This window comes from Muntiacus reevesi, chromosome 1, assembly GCF_963930625.1.
Source record: "Muntiacus reevesi chromosome 1, mMunRee1.1, whole genome shotgun sequence".
NCBI classification, from domain to species: domain Eukaryota; kingdom Metazoa; phylum Chordata; class Mammalia; order Artiodactyla; family Cervidae; genus Muntiacus; species Muntiacus reevesi.
In genome coordinates this window covers 257,418,941-257,440,430 of record NC_089249.1, presented here as the reverse complement: position 1 = coordinate 257,440,430, position 21,490 = coordinate 257,418,941, and positions in this window count along the sequence as shown.

The following is a 21,490-nucleotide window of genomic DNA, read 5'->3' as shown; positions in this document are numbered from 1 at the left end:
TGAAGACTCCCTTCCAATTAGATTCAAAATATGAGAATGTGATGTGGAAATTATGAACTCAGAAATAATGAGAAAAAAAATTTCAAAAGGATCATTTAATAGCCTTAGAGATTAAATAAGATAATATATATGAAAAAGAAGAGGAGGATGCTATAGAAAAAGAATATTCAGAAAAAGAATCCTTGGAAATTAAAATATATGATGATAGTTTTCTCACACAACACAGGCACAAATCAATGATCAATATACCAAGGCTATGCTCAGACATCCTTAGCACCATCTCCCTTCAACAGACTGCTAGATAAACCACCTTTCATTATACCAACGAGCTGCCTAGATTCTACCGACAACTGTGGATACAAACTACAGTCTTCTCAGTTGTTAAAAACAAATTAATAAAAATTTGAAATATGATACTATTATTGAAAAAAAATCTCTTATGAAGTTGAAAGACAAATACGAATAAATCCTACCAAAATTAAAAAAGGACAAAGGGATGAATGCTAGAAGAGAAATTGTATATGTATCGTTAATCCAATATTAACATGATAAAAATAGGAGACTGATAAATAGAGAATACAGAAACAAATTGTCAAAGAAATAATAAAAGAAAAATTCTTAGAATTGAAGGACAGGAGTGTTAATAGTACTACCACTGAGAGTACAGTAAAAATAAATTTTAAAGACCCACAGTAAGGCACATTTTCATTGTCTCTGATACTAAGTTCTCATAATCACAGGGCTTGGAAGAAAGTAAAAATCAAAGTGTAGCAGTAATGAAGGGTCTCGCCCAGACTTTGAAGGGCAAAGCCAAACAATGCCCTGTTTCATAATACATATTTCTCTTCAACAAAGCTAAAAAGATTTAAACATTTTTAAAGCTTTTTAAAAAAACATTTTAAAAGATATTTTGAGGAATTCTACAGAGACCACTCTCATAAATATGGAAACCAAGATTCCCTGATCTAAATGAGTCTAGAAGACAGAGTAGCTAATTCATAAAGCTTACCAGGAAAATAGCCTTGATAGTGAGGGCCTGCCTGACTGTATATAATGACAGAAAACTACATGTGACTAACAAATCTCTCAAGATGACTTTTTAAAATTTATATATTTATTTAATACTTATTTATTTATTTAGTTGCAGCTCATAGGATCTTTAGTTGTGGCATGTGGGATATAGTTCCCTGACAGGGATTGAACCTGGGCCCCTCGGCATTGGGAGCATGGAGTTTTAGCCACTGCGCCACCAGGCAAGTCCCTCAAGATGACTTCTTAATGCTCTAAAATTATCTCAATGAAAGACTGAATATAAATTTTTATGACTGCTACAATTGTGTGAAAGATATATCTGTAGTATGGCTGAGCACAAAAATCTATAAAGTCAAAATAACAAGTTCTGGTAGTATATTTCTATTGATGATGTTTTTATTCATCAGATTTTTCTTAATATTGTTAGTTTGGCAACAAAAAATTAAATTCCTCTTCTTTTTTCTTTAAAACAATGGGTCCCAAGTACAAAATGATAACTTTAATTCATTTCGATTTTTCTCAAGATATGTTCTGAGATAATTTTGTGAAGACCTAAATGTTCCATTTAGTATTAGGAGAAGTAAAATGTTAAGGGCTGTTTAAGCTCTGTAAAGTTGAACAGAATAGCATTTGAATGGCAGGATATAATTACAGATCACTAAGAATACAGTACAAAATGTACCCAATCCCACCTCTTCATACTTAGCTAAGAACAGTGCTTCAGCGGTATGTGAGATTAATAAAATAACAAAAGAAATAATAATTCTGGAAGAACCAAATCTCCCTAGTTAGATTTATCAGACCTATAAGAATTATCAGACCTATAAGAATTATCAGACCTATAAGACCTATAAAATTAATAAATTTTATATTAACCATAAAGAATTAGAACCTGTACTACATGTGTGTTATTTAATTGAAACCTGTCTATTTTCATTTTATGATTTTCCAAGAATGTGTGTCCAAATACTCCATCTAAACTTATGTGACCCCAATACATAAATGCCATATCCTATATATCTCTGTTTTAGGTTACGTTTCCCCTTGACAAGGTCTAGGAACAGGTCATTTATTTGGGATGCTATCCTTGGAAGCAGAAATGAGAGAATAAAGCAAGAAAGGAGGAAAAGTATTTAAAGGGCACATATCTCAAAGTCATTATTAGGTAATGCGGACCTGGCTGAAACTAGAGGTGGTCCAAGGGGATGTGATATGGGGCACGGACAGCATCTGCTATCCTCATACCTAGAATCATGCCCCACACTCCAAAGACTCTCAGTAGAAGTTTCCAAGTCACTGAATCTCTTCCAGTGACCCTCAGAGCTTCCTGCTCCCAAGAGTGATGTCATCAAAGATCATCTGAGAACTTGTACATTGCCTTTTACAACTACATTTCAGGACCTAATTTCATTTTGTAAGTTCCATGTGTCTCTGTAGCAAACACATAAAGCTTTTTCATGAGCACTTAAGCTAAGGGGGTATTTATTATGAGGCTATGGGGATATCTCATGAACTCCAACATGACTTTTAGGCTGGAAATCTGAAGGCAGCCCTCTTCTCTGCACGCTAGTCTCGTCTCTCTGCAGAGTTTAAAATGAACCATTTCTACGTCTGCATCTCCATTCCTTCCCTGCAAATAGGCCATCAGTACAATTTTTCTAGATTCCATATAGATGGATTAATATACAATATTTGTTTTTCTCTTTCTGACTTACTTCACTGTATAATAGGCTCTGCGTTCATCCACCTCAATACAACTGACTGAAATTCATCCTTTTTTGATGGCTGAATAAAATTCTATTGTATACATGTACCATATATTCTTTATCCTTTCATCTGTTAATGGATATCTAGATTGCTTCCATGTCCTACCTATTGCAAATAGTGCTGCAACCAACATTGGGGTACATATGTCTTTTTAAATTGTGGTTTTTCTCAGGGCATATGCCAAGTAGTGGGATGTGTGTGTCTGCTCAGTCATGTCCAACTCTCTGCAGCCCCATGGACTGTAGCCCACCAGACTCCTCTGCCCATGGATTTTCCAGGCAAGAATACTAGAGTGGGGTTTCATTACTCTAGGGGACCTTCCTGACCCAGGGATCGAAGCCACATCTCCATCATCTCCTGCATTGGCAGGTGGATTCTTTACCACTAGCACCACCTGGGAAGCCCAGAGGTGGGATGGAGAGATAAATATATATATATATATATATTTATATTTATATTTATGGTTTATTCATGTTGTTGTATAGCAGAAACCAACACAACATTGTAAAACAATTATCCTCCAATTAAAACTACATTTAAAAATGAAAATTTAATCACTCTTATAAAAAGAAAAAAAGAACCATCATGTTGAGTGGATCTGTGGATCAGTCATCCAGTGCTCATTGCCTGTGTGGCACTGTCAGTGATTCAGATTTGGAGACATGACCCTGGACCTTAAACAGCTTAGAATTTTGCTAAGAAGGCAAGGCATATAAATAATAATCTACACACAAACTAAAGACCAAATGCCTGCTACTATGTAAGTATCACAGGAAATCTAAAAAAGGCTACACCATGGTGGTTGGGATGGTTGGCCAAGGCTCTATGGAGGATGTGAGGGGGGTTTCCAAAGAGATATGAAATTTAGAAAAGTAGAGAGGAAAAGAGAGGACTGAAAGAGAAAATGAGCGAGGAAAGGACCAGAAGAAAGAATGCATCCAATCCATTTCCAAGAAATGACTTGACCAGTGGCAAGGGTGACTCTATCCATACTGATCAGCTAACTCCTTACTGAATGCTGGTCAGGGTGGTAAACCAGAACCTATTGGGATTATGAAAACATCTTTCAATTCTTTTCAAATTACAATTGCACAAGATCTTGAAAACTGCTCTCACAGAATATGACTTTGGTAATATCCTGGGTGAACTGTCTTACCTAATCACAAGCATAATTAATTTTACTGGGATGAAGGAACACTTAAAATTCAGTCACCAGAAAATCATACACAAAAAAAAATGGTTTTCTTTTCCAAGAAATCTTGACAGGTAGGTATTTTTCCATAGAACTTAGAGACATGGACTATATTATATTAGTATGAAACCTCATAATCTATTTTTACATTTCATGCTTAAAATGATTTCGTTTGAGTTAGAAGCAAAACTGAAAGTGACACTAATTCTTAATTTATCTAGCTTTTAACCTCCCCATTCCTTAGGAAATAGCACATCCTTGATTTAAATCCATAACCTATAAAATTATATTACTCAATGATTAGTTATCACCATGTAAACATTACTTTAATACTTAACATAGCAGTTATTTTCATCACACTGCTATATAAAAACCCTCACAGAATATTTTCAAAGTTAAAAAAAGAATTTTTTTTAAATTGGGTTGGCCAAGAAGTTCATTCAGGTTTTTCTATATGACATTATGGAAAAACCCAAACAAACTTTTTGGTCATCCCAATAATATTGCATCTTAATCAGGTGATCATTTCTTAGTTTTCTTCCTTCTACGTATTTGTTAGGTAGGAGCTACAGCCTTAGCCTTGTAGAAATGGTTCTTCTTTGAACTCTCTTTTTTTCCTGGAGTAACATATTGCTGAACTTTTCCCATGCAAAAGTTTATCCTAGTTTTGCTTCTGTTTTCCAGTCTTCTCTGTGCCAGGACACCTCCATCTCCTACACAGTTACCATCTTGGTTTGGAGACAGGTTTTGTTTTGTTTTCCCATTGCACAACTTTTGCTCATCCAGCACTATAACTTTAGAAAAATAGTAAGAAGACCTATATTGGGCATAAGTCAAATAATAAACAAAAAGTAACTAAATGGCAATAGCATGCAGAAGAGATGAGTTATCTTGAAGCACATCAAGATTTCAATATATCCCATCTGTCAATAATGTAACATTAAAGCATGCTGCATGGTACTAACGCCTGAGAAAGCAGTTTTAATTACTGATTTTCAAGTCTAAATGAGATAAATTCTGTCCTTTGAAAAGATTTATTAATTTTTTTGGCAGCGGGAAGCATACAAGTAATATTTGCCCAACATGTAAAGCAAACACCTCAACCTGAAGGAATAATTCTCCCTAATAGCCAGGTAGTGTCACCAACTTGTGACAAGTCCAATTGCAGTGAAATTCTACTACGCTTCTCAATATCATAACCAAAAGAAGGGACCAAAGTTTCAGAAGTTGCAGCTGGAATCACAAGAGTTTTAGAAAGGTGACAAGTTTCTACAGGGTTGGAAAAGAAAAAGTGCTTAAATGCTTCGGCTCCTTGTCCACACATCCTTGGGACAAGAGAGAAAATTGAGGTATGGCCCTGTCTCTGGATCTATCCTGTTCCCTGCATTCCATCCATCCCTGCATTCCAGCAGCAACTCAACACTTAACTTTTCTCTGATTTTGTAACCTGATTCTGTGACCGCTCTGGCCTTGTAACCAAACGAGAGGGTAATAGTCAGGAAGGCTAGGGATCCCCAAGGGAAGGAAATAGACTCCAAGTGTCAGGCTTTTTCTTTTTTCCCCTTCTCTATACAAAATTAAAAGGAGGCTTCTTTTAAAATTCTGTGTCACCACAATGACACCTGGTTCCACCTGAACTTAACTTTTCTCAAACCTTGAACTAACCAATGCGTTTTTCTTATGGAAATATTCTCTTAAGCTATGTTAATGAAACAATGTATTTGCTTGGCAACCTGACTTTCTTCAAGATTCATGTCAATTGTTTTATGGCCTGGGATGACTCACCTGTGCCAATGCTATCTCAAAATGCATGTTGTGGGTGAGAGGCCTGGTGCCACTCTCTCAGTTTTGAGATATTTCCTTTCTCTAATTAGCAGCTTGCTAATAGGTATATAACTCCTTGCTAAAACTAGCAATGGGGCACTCTTTCTGCCCCCTTCTGATGTCTATGTAAGAAGCTTTCTCTATACCTTTTATACTTTAATAAAACTTTATACACAAGAGCTCTGAGCCATCAGGCCTCGTCACTGGCCCCAAGATCGAATTCCTCTCCTCTGGAGGCCAAGAATCCCAGCATCATCATGGCTTATAGCCACCCTTCACAAACACACTTTTTGATCTCAGTTCTGCAAACTGGATACTTGTCTGTGCCACTCCCTTCCCCACCCTGCCCATCTTTCCTCCAGGAATTGTGTCAGATTATAACCCCTACACTTCCACTAACTGGCCATGTGATCTGGGGTGAATCATTTAGCCAGCTTGAACCTCAATTTTCTTATTTGCAAAATGAGGGGTTTGGATGAGATGGTTTCAGAGATGCTTTTGAATTCTAAAATACCACTGCCTTTCTGTCAGGCTCTTGAAGACTGTGGCCTGTCCCTGATCAGTCCTTTGTCTGTTAAAAGGGTGAGTAGCAATTAAAGGCACTGAAAAAACATGCTAGAACACAACATCCTTTGTAAAATACATGCTTTCCTGTCAGTTGGACCCTAAAAGCAACTGTAATTTTTTCTTAAATTAATCCTTCCTGGTCCAGAATTGGACCAGGTACAGAATAAAACCTTGTATTGTACTCTCACATAAAGTATATACAGCCAGTGTTACTGCAAATAATAAAACCAACACAGGCTAATCTATACAGAAAAGAAACTTACCTGAAAGATACCTGATACCTCAAAGAACTCAGGGAAACTGAGGAATCAGCCTTGAAAATAGGAACTCGGGGCTGTGTTGCACAATCAGACTCCACCAGAGGGTCAGTAAGTGTAGGGTGCTGGACCCCAGCATCTCTTTCCTGAACACTTGTCACCATCCACCTGTCAGGGGAGTGTAATCTCCTTGGTTCTGTCTCGTCACAACCAAGACTTGAAGCGATGGACGTTAGAGCCCTCAGCGAGTCACAACTCTCAGACAGTCTGTGTTTATAGTTCTTGGACAGATCAGTTTTATTTAGAAAGTAAAAGGAAAATACATCCTCACTCAAGGCATGAGGGCATGCTGACCCAAAAGATGCGAAGAGAAGAAAGAGAGAGAACAAGCGTGTGCGGGAGAGAGAGAGACTCCCTTTTTATATGTTTTTTCCTCTCCCTGGGCCTGCCCTATGTAAATAGAGCTAGCCAGGAATGCTGTTTGTTCTACCTGAGGTCTTCACTCCTGTCCTCGGACCTTCCTTTGTTCTCTTTTCGTGGGCTTTTCCCTTCCTTGTCTTTTAGCCACTGCCATTTTGGACTCCTGTTTCCTATTCTAATTACCTAACACACCCAAGACTCAAGTCGATCCAGCCACTATGAATGATCTATGGCTGTCTCTAGCCTTATTATCACTCCCTGAAGACCCAAAGTCTCACCAAAGAGATTCTGATTGGCTGGGCCTTGGCCAAATGTCCACACACAGGTCAAAGCGGTCCAAAGGGGAATTACCTGCTTTGCTTCAGGTTCCAGAGTGGGAAGCCAGATCCTGGCCTCCACTCATCTTGGATCTGCCTAAATAGAAAAGGTGTTTGGATGCTAAACAACGCAAAATGACACGTAGCTTTCTCACTTATGATTATAAACGTAACACATCTTGAAGGGATATGTAAAAGGTTAATCATGTTTTGGAGAGGTTTATATCTGATCAATTATACCAGCATTACTTCGTCTCTTCATTGATTTATGTGAATCAGTAGTTGGTCCTGTCAATGAAAGCATATTCATCAGTATGCTGACTAATTTATTGGGCTGGCTATTCATATTTACATGGGTCCTCTACATGACAAAATGAGTATTTGGAATAAAGAATGAGTCACCAGAAGAAAAAAATAAAAACACATCTTCATTCTGAATAGAGGCTGTCCATTGAGTTTTCAAGTAAAAATAATACTGTCTGGTATTTAGTTCTCCCCCAAAGTTCTTCACAGAGCTGATGTTAGTTTCCCTAAGATGTTGCACTGTCCAGGTTTTATAGATCAGTTGGAATGTCTGAGGTACCTGGAATCTGTAATAGATGACATGTATTGGAAGTGACACTAGAGCTAGTCTCTTTCCAGAACAAATCCACTCAGACTCCAAATCAGTTCTTCTACCCTGAGAACAAGAAGGCAGGAAGGCTCGTACTGGACTGCTATCATTAACTGGCACCCCTCCCAAGGCCAACATAATAGAGGAGAGATTTGTCCACAAGCTCAAGGACTGAGAATATGTGCTAAGCTCAGAGAACATGTCTGAGCACCTGCAGGGGATCCGCCTGTATGAGGCCTTTGGTTTTTGTTATGTTTTTAAGACATTCAGAGGCCAAGCAGAGAAAACCTCCTTAAAGAGAAACAAGCAGTCAGCAATCCAGAGTCCTTTATCTTGGAACACAAAGTACCTCCCTACACCAGTCCATCCTTTGTTCTTGTACAAAGAATGTAGTCATTATGAAATAGGTATGGATGCATGTAACAGACATCCTCAAATGACCAAGGCTGAAATAGACGAGAAGTACATTTCTCTCCGTGAAAAAGTCCCTCTGTTCTTCACTGATATGCTATCTACTTGTCCTTCAGGTATCAATGGAAATGTCGCCCGCTCTGAGAAACCTTCCCTGATGCCACCTATTATAGAATTCTGCTGTTTCCTGAGCACCTTCGAACTCTATTAAAACAATGTGTTATAAGGGAATTTCCTGGCGGTCCAGTGGTTGGGACTCCATGCTGTTACTGTCAAGGGCCTGGTTCAATCCCTGGTCAAGGAACTAAGATCCTACAGGCAGCATGGCCAAAACAAACAAAAAACCCCAAAAATGTGTTACAGATTTGTTTCAGTTTTTTCCCACATAAAAATTAGCAACACAAAGGTAGAGGCTGTGTTTATCTTCCTCATCATCTTATCTCCAAAGAGCCACCTCCTACCTGCATATCACAGACTTATTTGATGTACCAAATATAACTTTCTTGAAAGTTCTTGAGGTTAGCAGGAATTGAATACTTCTCGTTTATCATACATACGACTATTGCTCAGAAGATTTCAAAAATAGTAAATAGTATTTTTTAAAAAAAACAACAATAGGGAAATAGGAACCATTTATGTCCCTAGCACAACAGCAGATTTGGAAAGTGCAAAAATGTGTATTTCCAGTTGAAAAACCTCAGCTTATACAGTAGGGGCTAACAAACTTTATCGATAAAGTGATAGTAAATATTTTTGGCTTTGCTGGCCATATGATCACTGCTGCAACTACCCAGCTCTGCCCTGGGAGGAGGAAAGCAGCCACAACCCAAGTGTAAACTTGGCTGTGATTCCTGGGTTCCAACAGGACTTTGTTTATGAATACTGAAATGTGAATTTCATGTCATCTCATATGTCATGAAATAATCATCTTTTGATTGTCTCCAACTATCAAAAATGAGAAAGCAGAGGACTCGGCTTGCCAACTTGGCTTGTCTGGTTTGCCAACCTCAGAGAGTACACTCAGGGTTAGGGTTCGGCTTGCCAAACTCGGTTTGTCTGGTTTGCCAACCTCAGAGAGTACACTTCTGTTCATTTCTTTAGCTGCACTCTTACCTGTTCAGTGCAATTCACACTGATAAGCACCTACATGTGCCCAGCTCTGGGCCAGGGTCTCAAGAGAGGCAGAGGTGGTTAAGACCTGCTTTCTGCATCCAAGGGCATGCAACACAGACCCAATAACTATGACATAAGACTGGGGGTGTTGGTCCCCTGGAGAAGCAGCTGTGGCCTCCGATTGGAGGGAAGTATTTCATGACCAGGTAGCATCTGAGAGGTGAGTCATGGGCCAGGCACCCAGGAACCAGCAGCTCTGTCTGGCTGTGGCTTCAGATGAATCCCTCAGAGGATCTTGGGCAGTCAGCCTGGGAGGAGCTGTGTCAGGCTGGATGAGGAATCCTCAGGGTCCAGCATAAAGATTAGTCTAGTGGGCAACTGGGAACCAGTGGGGACGATTAAACTGGTAGTAATCAGATTATTCGTTTTTTGATGTTCTAACTCAAATAATGAAAAAGTGATCTCTGAAGCTATTTGATCCCCTTTTCTGTTACTAATTTACCAAATATTTCACCTGACAAACCCTCCTGGGAAAAACACATGGAGTTCAAGGATGCCTAGGAGGCAAAAATGCCATCAGTGTCCACCATGAAAGAGGGTTAGTGTTTTTCCAGGAGCCAGAGTTTATAAAAGGAATCACTGTACAATAAAATACAATATAAAATGAGGATAAAATATAATTTCAAATATCCATTAGATTTCGGGAAAACTCTGAGCCTGATTATACAGGCCCCTCCCTTGCTTCATACTAATGAAGAAACTCCCATTTTGTCCCCAAGAAGAAAATTACTCAATATTATACTGTCTTTTTCCTTTTGGATTTGAAATGGGAGTCTTGTTGGAAACCATGAATAGGAAAATAATAAATCATCTTTTCATACCAATATAAAATATGGAAAGCAGGAAAAATCAACCCAAGTTACAAAGATGGAAACTGAATTCTGCTTCAATTGTATAAAAAGTCACCTTCCTCATGCAGTCAAAAATTCAGAGCAAGTCTCCTGGAGTGCCCTCTATTAAAAGATACCATCTCAGGACATAGGATGCTCAGGAAATGAAAGTGACATTAATCTGCAGTCAGTGACCATCTCCTTCACGCTGACGCACAATCTGATAAGAGATGAGGAGTCCAATTACTGGCGCCCAGATGCACTGTCTTGGCCAGAGACTCAGGCAAAATGCCACAGCTCTGCCTTCCATTCAATAATTCACCCAGGGGACTTCCCTGGTGGCCCAGCGCCTAAGACTCCATGCTCCCAATGCAGGGGCCCAGGTTTGATCCTGGTCAGGAAACTAGATCCCACATTCCACAGCTAAAGATCCTGGATGCCACAACCAAGACTTGGCACAGCCAAGTAAATAAATAACATTTTTTAAAAAAGGCATTCACCTAGCTGCTCCTTTCTGCCAGTTTTAATTCATCACCTTTCTCCTTTCCCTGGGCATAGGGTTAGTGAATAAGGGAGTCATGTGCTGGCTGAGTGCCAATCAGTGAGGAATCGGCACAACGTACAGTGGTGCAATATCAGCATTTCTAATTAATGAATTAATTTTTAATTTTTTCTATAAGTATTACATTTATACGGGTCAAATTTCAACAACTGTAAATAGATAAGGAATCAGATTTGATTTAGGTCATACCTGAATGGTAGTGGTTTTCCCTACTTTCTTCAATTTAAGCCTGAATTTTACAATAAGGAGCTCATAATCTGAGTGCCAAAGAACTGATGTTTTCAAACTGGTGCTGGAGAAGACTCTTGAGAGTCCCTTGGACAGCAAGGAGATCAACAAACCAGTCCATCCTAAAGGAAATCACCCTGAATATTCATTGGAAGGACTGATGCTGAAGCTGAGGCTCCAATACTTTGGCCACCTGATGTGAAGAGCTGACTCACTGGAAAAGACCCTGATACTGGGAGGGATTGAGGGCAGGAGAAGGTGGTGATGAGGATGAGATGGTTGGATGGCATCACTGACTCAATCGATAGGAGTCTGAGCAAACTCCTACAGAGAGTGGAGGACAGGGAAGCCTGACATGCTGTGGTTGACGGAATCGCAAAGAGTTGGACTGAGTGACTGAGCAGCAACATGGAGTCAGAATGAAACTAAACAAGACAGAATTCCCTCCCACTACTAATACCCAACCTCTCAGTTCCCACCTCTACAGGTAGCCTAAATACCCTTCTAGAAATATCTTATGCATATCATTAGCAAATATATTTTCATGGATACTATTTTAAACTATGGAAATAATTTATTAGTTGAGGTAAAACGTTGGAATGAATATGCAATATCCAAAATGCAATAGTTCAAACAAAACAGGAATTTCTTTCTCTCTCATATAACAGTCCAGGGTCAGTGGGAGACTCTAAACCATGAAGTCATTCAGGGATCCAGGCTTCCTAGCAGCCCTGCTGTCTTCACGAAGTAGCTCCAGTCATTGCCCTTCCTGCCATCAGATGGGAGAAAGCACAAAGGCAAGAGGCCAGGGGTTTTCCCTCAAGCACACTTCACTTCTGCTCATTTTCTGCTGGCAAAAGTCACGTGGCCACATTAGCTGCAAGGGAAGCCAGGAAATGGAGCTATAGCTTAGCTTCAGCTCTGTCACAACTCTTGCAGTTATGTCTTATTACTTTAAGGAGTCTAGCCCCTACCCCACTCTCTACAAATCACCTTACAATGCTTTTCCAAGCTGTTGCCAAGCACCTATGGCCAGTGAGGACAGCAACCATTCCTTTAATCCTCCAAAGTACAGATAATATTAGGTTATAATGTTCAATAGACTTGTTATTACAAAAGAGAATCACCATGCAGGAGAGCCATGCTTAATGGTGGGCCCTACTAACTGTCCATCCAGTGAATACTTTTCCCTTTTAATATTTTTAAAAAATACTTCAGGGCTTTCCTGGTGATCCAGTGATTAAGGGTCCACCTTGCAATACAGGGGCACCAGTTTGATCCCTGGTCCAGGAAAATTCCCCGTGCCACGGGTCAACTAAGCCAATGCATCACAACTACTGAGCCTGTGCTCTAAAGCCCTTGAAGCCCAGGCACCCTAGAGTCCACGCTCCACAACACGAGAAACCACTAGTGAGAAGCCCAGGCACTGCAACTAGAGAGTAGCCCCACTCGCTGAACCTAGAGAAAGCCTGTGCACAACAATGGAGACCCAGTGTAGCCAAAAATAACTAAACACACAAAATTATCTTAAAAAGACATGTAAATGGTGCTATGTTCTGTGTGCTTTATAAAAAAATTAAATCATTTAATCTTCATAATAACCCTCTGAAATAGGCACAGTTATGGTCCAGTGCCCGGTTTACAGACAAGGAAACTAGAACACAAAGAGGTTAAGTAATTGTCTAGGTCACAGCTAGAAACCTATGCTAGTTTGCTGAACTTGGTTTGCTTTCCTTATAGTAGAGGTATAAACCAATTCAAGCTAATAAATGTAAGGTGAAATCATTGGGGCAGGCAGCAAGGAAAACTATTGCTGTATTGAGAAAATAAATAAACAAAAGGGAGAGGTACAAGTGGCATACATCTTTGGTTCTTTGACCCTTACCCTTCGTCTGGTCTAGAATTTGGACATGATGCTTGGAAGGTATGTAGCCATTTTGTGGTCATGAGATGAAAGCTGAAGCTGAAATAAGAAGAAAGAAGGAAAGAGGCTTAGACTTCTTTTTTATTGAAAAGAAAAATATATATACACACACAGACACATATATATATAGCCTGATTTGTATGAGATAAGAACTGGGCCCAAAACTATCTTTACTGGTATTTAAATCTAGAGCATTGTTTGATTGCGCCCAAAGTCCTTAGGTCAATTATCCCTTTTTCAAGGGTTTCCCAGTTAGTCTCTCCCTTATCATGCCTGCTCTGGATCCTCTTCTCAGAGTCCAACACTCATTCTCTCTGCGTCAGGCTCCAATACCAACTCTACCTCCAATGCAGTCAACCTTTCCCATCATAATGTACAGCCTCTCCTCATGGTCCTGAACTTGTGACTTGCATAATAGGGTTTTGGATCTACCCACTTAGGTTCTGGGGAAGTAGTCCTGAAACTGGGTGACCCCTTTGCACTGCTGCCCCTGCAGCTGTATTTGCTAAGTCATTTACAAAGTCCAAGAAAAGAATCACAGACATCTTCTAAAACTTGGAAAATTCCAGCCTTTTTATAATGTCATAGAAGCCAATGTGCAGAAGGACCTCTAAACTCCAAAGGGCTCAATCTTCAATCCAGAAGTGCCATATTAAACATTCATCTACTCTTTATGGGGCAGATACAGCAGCCCAGCTCCTACTCCCAGGGAAGAGACAGTCTGGCTTAAGGATCCAGGATTGGACAGAAAGCATATTTAACTGGTAGCTGGTGAAACAGAAGGGAAGGGGGCAGGGCACAACCTTTAAAAAGAATAACCTAGCCCCTGAGGATGCAACATAACTGATTAAAAGATTTGGATTCCAGTGAACCTTGAGCCTCATCATACACTCATTGTAATACACTGCTGCTGCTAAGTCGCTTCAGTGCTAAACGACACACCCATAGGCGCCATGACAGTTCCGGGAAAGAGGCCAAAAAGTGGGCGGTGGCCCCAATCCTGGAAATCCCCATCCGTTCTCCAAAATAGTTGGACTTCTCCTTCCACTCATTAGCCAATGAAATTACCAAGCCCGTAAAAACTAACCACCCCTTATGTCCGGGCCTCTCACCTTCCCAGAGGACCCATCCTCTGTGGAGTGTTTCTCTCTCAATAAATCTACTTCTTAACTATCATTTTTGCCTCTCACCAAATTCTCTCTGTGCTGAGACATAAAGAACCTGAGCTTTAGTAAGTCCTGAGACCAGGTGTGTGATTTCAGTTAACAGACAGTGGGTTCAAGTCCCATCCGAGTTCCGCTATTTCACTGGTAACCTTCAAAGACCACGGTGAAGCTCTCCTTTTGTGACCCTTTTCTTTCCTCCCATCACGTAGGGCACGGGGTGTGGCACCTGTCTGCGGACAGCCAGGGCTTTGGGAGACTAAAAACATCCAGGTCTAAGGCTCATGGATTTCAAGCATGAACTCTGAAATACAGCTGTTAGCCCTAACTTCTTATCTTTTTAGCACATCAGAAGCATTTTTTTTCCCCCCAGAACAGGAAAGCAATTTTCTCCTAAAATGAATCAGAACACTGCTGGCAGCTTGGAAACAGCAGCCTTTCTCCACTTTAAGCTCTTAAGGTTTAGAAAATGTTAGAGAATGCTCAGCCAGGGGCCTCCCTGTGTGCTAGGACAGTGTAGGCAAAGAGGGAAACTCGAAGACAGGAGTGGAAAGGAACCAGTGGGGAGAAAATGATAAACAGAGGAAGCAAAACACGCTCTGATTTGCTCAATCTGACAAGAAGTTTAGCTTAATGTCTTCCTATAGCCTTTCCTGTCCCAAAGAGAACCCTCCTCCAAAGATTATATTCACTGTGTTTGAATCTTAAGTGAAAACAGCCTTGAAAAATGTATTTGCATCTCAAGAGCTGAAACTAAATATTTTTCCTGTATTGCCGAGAAAGTCAGGGGCCACAGGCTGTCAAGGCCAGAGGAGGAGAGCTCCATGCTGCCTGAACTGGATTCAGAACGCCCCCACCACCGTCCTGGTGGGCCCAGCGGTCCCCTGGGCCTAGGAACCCGGGGATGGAGGGAGGGGGAGGAAGGAAGGCTTCTGGAGCCCCCTCCCCGACTCCTCCATCTCCACACCAATCACATAGTGTCACCTGTCATCCCTTGTCTCCCACAACTGCTCTGAGACACACCACTTAAGGCTTTCAAAAATTGTGAATTGTTGTCTTTAAGATGGCTAATTTTACGTTATGTGAATTTTATCTCCAACATTTTTTTCCTTTAAAAAGTTTTTAAGAAAAAAAACAACAAAAACATGTGAACTGATGGGCAGAAAACATAGTCAAGGAAGGTTACCTATTTAAATGCTAGCTCCCTCATCCATCCCCAATACAGGTTACCCCCTCTCCCGCCAATCGTGGTTTGGTCCCATGGTGCTAAAGCCTCATTCTACCACTCCTTCCCCTAACAGGGGAATATCCTATTAGGGGATATAGGGGATATAGGTATATCACTAATATACCTATTAGTGTTACCCTAATAGGTATCACTATTTCAAGTGCCTCCAGTGAGTACCTCTATCATTTCTTGTTCAATCAAACATAGACAGTATTTTCACCAGCCACACCCTGCTTTGTGAAGGGAGGCCCCCCACCCCACTTTCTTTTCACTCACTTTCTCCTAACTCCATGCTCTGTCATCTGTATTTTAATTTTTGTATCATTAAAGTTGACAAAAGTTATTCTCTTCTGAAATTATAATTATTTTTTTCCTTTTTTTTTTTTTTTTTTGCCATGCCATATGGTTTGTGGGATCTTCATTCCTCCACCAGGAATTGAAATGGTACCTGTGACAATGAAAGTGCAGAGTCCCAGTCACTAGACTGCCAGGGAATTCCCTGCCATTATATGAAGTCTTCTGTGCTTTGCCTTCACAGTTGAAAATCAAGTAAGTGTTCATACCACCCTAATTGCCCATATAATGTTTACTGCACAGTTCAATAACTGCTTTCTAAGAAAATTTCCCAGAACTGAACAACATGGGTTTTCCTGTGTGCTAAGTCGCTTCAGTCGTGTCCAACTCTGTGGGACCCTATGGACTGCAGACTGTCAGGCTCCTCTATCCATAGGATTCTCCAGGAAAGAATACTGGAGTGGGTTGCCATGCCCCTCCTCCAACGGAATCTTCCCAACTCAAGGATGGAACCCACTTCTCTTACATCTACCTGCAGAGCATGTGGGTTCTTTACCACTAGCACCACCTAGGAAGCCCAGGTAAAGGGCTCACTAAAAGCCTAAAGTATTACATTAAAATATTAATAGACACAGATTAAGGCAAACAATAGTGAAATTTAAACCACTGTAGGAAAAAAAAAAAAGCGTAAATGCTGCATGTTTGTAAAGACAGAGGGAAGAAAACATCCCAACTGAAAGACTGCAAATCAGAATGACTTCAAATTTTCTCTCAATAACTCTGGGAACTAGAAGACAGAGAATGCTTTCAGACTTTTGAAGAACAATCATTTTCAACTTGGAATTTTTATACCCAGAAAAATTATCAAACAAGTGTTCAGGCAGAATAAAGACATTTTCAGATATGCAAGGACTCAAAAATTTACCTTCCATATATACTTTCTGGGAAGTTACTGGAGATATGTACCAACAAATAGAGGAAGTAAGTTAAGAAAAGGAAAGATAGATATAGGACCATCCAGGAGAATCACAGAATCCTAGGGGGACAGCAAGCAGAAAGCGGTCAATTAAAATTTGAAAAGAGTGAAGTAAAAGGAGATATAAAAGACTTGACACTATCCTTGAGCTCTTGGAACAACTTAGGTAAGCAGCCAAGACAGAAAAGCTTAAGGAGAGAGGGGCGTGGTGGAAAGGAAGACAAGAAGTCCAGGGGAAAAACAGCTGTTCAAGAAAGGAAATAGTTATAAATAACGATGATGAGTACGATGATGATAACCATGGAATTTTTAACTCAAAATGGCAGAAAAACCACACATCTCCTCTCTGTCTTGAGATCTGAATTAAATAGATAGTAAGTGAATTATAAACCACTATTTTGAGGAGAACTGGAGGGGTTCCATCAGTAGACCAAAGTGTTCAGCTTATTTCTGGGAGGCAGAAAATAGTTGGAAGGATTTTGGATCAAGATGCTTATCAAACATAGGCATTTATTTTTACTTGTTCCTAAAACCCCATGAAAACATATTATTAAGGGTATAAAACCATGAAGACAACACGTTTCATACTCCAGATCATCCCCCTTTATCACCCACAAAATACAATGTGTTTAATTTGGATTATACACCTTGGGTCAGTTCTGCCTCTCAGCTCTTAACACCTGGAGATCTCAGTGAATCTCACACAGCAGGGATCTGGAGGAATGCCAAGGACAACAGGAAGAACTGCAAGACTCATACCATTCTTGGTTCCATTCCCGAGCCTCCTTGAGTAAATTAGAGGGCCTCTCAGAGCCCTGCTGGTCTCATCAGTAAAGTGGAGATTATACATCTGTCCTATTTCCTTCAAGTTGTACTTGCTGAACTAAAGTGAGACCAGGAGTAAATAGAAACTATATGTTCTCATCCTCAAGCCTTGACTGTTAAAGTCTTCACCTTTTAATATTCAAGTTACAATGAAGGCAGGGCATGCTTGCCTAGATGAACAGACTCTTCTTCACCCCATCTCATCCTCACCTCACTTCACCTACTATGGGAAGTCAGTCCCTTCAGTTCCACCATCAGCCCCAAAACAGGTCAGTGGAATACTATGCAGCAAAAGGAAGAAACAAGCTAGGGACTTCCCTGGCAGTCCAGTGATTAAGACTCTTCACTTGCACTGCTTGTCAAAAATGAATAAATAAATAAAAGTATGAACAAGCTAAATCTATAGATAGTATGCACCTCCTCAACACATTCTTAAGAGAGAGAAGCCAGAAACAATATATTCTGTATGATTCAATTGCTATAAAGTGTAAATACAAGCCAAAGCAATCTATGCTGGTTGAAGCCACCACCCTGCCCCCTAGAAGAGAGAAAAAAGAGACAGTCTTCTGGAGAACTAGTAATAGTCTGCCTCTGGATGTTAATGATGCGTTAGTTTAAGCAAAATCATTGAAGCTGTGAAAAGCATACATATTAAATATCTACTATCAGTTTAGTTCAGTTCAGGTCAGTCTCTCAGTGGTGTCGGACTCTCCCTGGCCCCATGGAAGCAGCATGCCAGGCTTCCCTTGTCCATCACCAGCCCCCGGAGCTTCCTCAAACTCATGTCCATGGAGTTGGTGATGCCATCCAACCATCTCATCCTCTGTCGTCCCCTTCTGCTCCTGCCTTCAATCTTTCCCAGCATCAGGGTCTTTTCCAAGTATCTACTATACACTAATAAAAACTTTTTTAATGGGGGAAAGGAGACCTGTGCCTTCACGCAAATTTGCCCAATCCCTTCCTGTGACTCTGATTTCCACAGACAAATGGATGCGGGCAACGGACAATCCAAACCTAGGACTCCAGCTCCATAGAGCTCAACCCTAGGTTAAAATAACCTATGAACTTAACATATACTTACTAAAGGGCCAATTTTAGCAGATTATTTTTCTAAATAATCTGCTCAGAGTTAAATCTACTTTCCCCCTTTAAGGAGTCTAAACTACAAATTATTTTTAACTGACGTCATCTGAACAACCATAAAAGACAGTCACTGTCCTTTCTCCACCAAATGATTCCTGATAAATGAATTCAAATCATTGCTTCTTTTAAAATTCGTCTCTTTTTAATTCTATAGAGGAGTTTCACATGTAAAACATACGTCAATTAATATGTATTAATGCTTTGATAATACTAGAATCAAGTTATAAACTCACAAAAACGAAAGAACAGCTGCTCCCACGACTGCCTCAACCTGAAGTGAGATTCTGGCTTTACCAAAACAGGGGACAGGGACGGGAAAGGGGACGGGCGACCCGTGGAGGACAGACGCGTGGACCAGCCGTGTGGATAAGAACTAGAAGGAGGGACGCAGACATAGACAGGGGGAACCAAGAGCAATTATGTAGAGGTGACCGACGCCCTGCAGTGGAAAAAACCCTGCCGTCCCTGCTCTAGGTCAAGTCACCGCAGCCAAAGCGCGGTGGCCGGGTTGGGGTGTGAGGATAGCGAGTGGAGGATACTCGAGGGGACAAAAGGCGGAGCTTCAGAGGCCACACTTCGGCCCCGGGGCCGGAACAGACTTTGGCCCCGCCGCCCCCACCTGCAGCACAGCCCCGAATCCGCGCGTCACTCCCAGCGGAAGCGAGGCGCAGCCCGGGCTTCTGGCGAGGTGCGCGCCTCCCGGCCCCCGCTCCGACGCTTCGCAGCTCCGGGTCCGCTGCCCGCATCTCTCCGCCGAGCGGGGGCGGGGACAGGGCTGCACCTACCGGGATCTGCGACTCGAGCGGCGGTGCAGCCAGCGGAGACAACATCCCAGCCCGGACGGTGCCCTGGGTCCACCGGCACGAAGGGTCGGAGCGGAACCGGGGAGGCGGGAGGCCCCCCGCCGACTCGACAGCGCGTCGCAGGTCAGTGTGCGGCGCCGGCTGTGCAGGCTGCAGTTAGGAAAACTTTGGTTTGCGTGTCGGCTGCCGGGAGGAGGGCGCGGAGCGCGCAGCCCGGGCCCAGGGCCTCCGTGCGCCCCGCCGGGTATACTTGGGCCCTGAGAGCCGGCATTCCCGCGCCCTGACACTGCGGAGCCCTGGCGCCCACCGAGGGCCGCCGGAGTGCAGGGTCCTTTCCAGAGACTCTGCCCTGCGGAGCCGGGCGCGCTCCGCGGAACCCACACTCGCGCCTCCCGCAGTCCCCGCCCGTTCTTGGCGGGGGCTCTGCGGCGGCGCGGGCTCGGACCCCGCGGGCGAGCGAGTTTCGCCTCCTCCTCGGCCTTGCAGCGCTGGGGAAGTGATGAGGGTAGCCGGCGGCCGCAGGATATCTGAGAGGATTCGGGCAGGGGCCTCGCGGGCGCGGGTCGGCGCCGCAGCGGGAACGGCGCGCGCTCGGCTGCCAGAGCGCGCGGGTCGGAGGGGCGGACTTGGGCGCGTCTCCGCAGGTGCCTGCGGCCGCCTGGCTGTGGGAGGTGCGGGCCGGGCGCGGGGCGCGGGCTAGCGGGGGCTGCGGAGCCGTTTGCAGTACGGTCTTCACAAATGCGAGCCACACAGGGGCCGGCAGCCGGGCCCCCGGAGCCTGTTGGGGCCATACAGCTTTGGCACCAGGACCCCAGGCCCCTTGTCAGAGAATCGGGGTCCAGAGGTGCGCCTGCCCCCAGCAGAGGGGCAATGGCTTCTCCTCTCGGGCGTGCCATCTCCCAAAAGGAGGGCCGTGTCCCCCGGGCGGGCGGTGCGGGGACCGCTCCGCAGCGACTCTGCTCAGACCCCTTCTCGTGGAGGGCCATCGCCTCAGCCTGCCAGCTGTACCCTGGCTCCGAGCAGAGGCGCCGAAACGCGCACGCCGCCCCCATCGCTGTCCCGACGCTGTCGCCCCAGTCACCTTCCTCTGCCCTTCTCCGACAGCTCCTCGGGCTCGCTCCCTCCCCGCTCTCGGGAAAAACTGAGGCAACAACTCCGTTCCGGAGGCCGCGAGGACTGTGAGGACGCCGCCGGAATCCTCGGCAGCCTGGAAATCCCATCACGTTGGTTCCCTGAGACTTGGCGGTATAGGTTTGCATGTCTCTATGTTTGTGTGCTGGGAAGGCAGGGTTAGGGGTGGGGGGGGTGCGGGTTCTGCAGAGGGATGTGAGGGTGCAGCTTCCCCGGGGCCCAGCACCAGAGACCTGGGGTCGGCTGCAGTAGGGAGAAGTAACCAGCCCTTTGGGGGTACGTGTGGGAAAGACAGCAAACCGTACCAGCTTGGGTCGTTTCTAAATATTTCCTACAAGCCCGGTGCCAGAGAACACTTTACCTGGCAAGTCATGACGTTCCCTGGGACAATCTCAGTGGCATCTCTTGTTCTGGCTTTGTCCCTTCCCTTGCATGGGGAAGGAGATGCGTATTTTGCTGGTGGTAGGCAGGCTTGCCTCATTCCAGGCGCAGCTGGCCTCCACGTCCTGGCCTGGGCTGCCCACTACAAAGCTTGACTTTCTCAGACCTGTCTGGGAAGGGTAGGGCAGCAGACCTCCAGTACCTCGGCTGCTGTAACTCAAGGCCGCACTCTTCTCTGGACCTGTGGGCTCTCTCTGCCCACTCTGAGGCAGGGCAGTTCTCTCTGCCCTTCGCTCCAGCAGCAGAGCTCAGCCTCAGATGCCCTGGAGGTGAAATGATGGAGACAGCCTGGTGGGGGAGCCTCAGGCAGGGACTGATAGCTAATAGGAAGTGGGACTGGGGGGACGAGTTTGTCGCAGATTTTTTTCC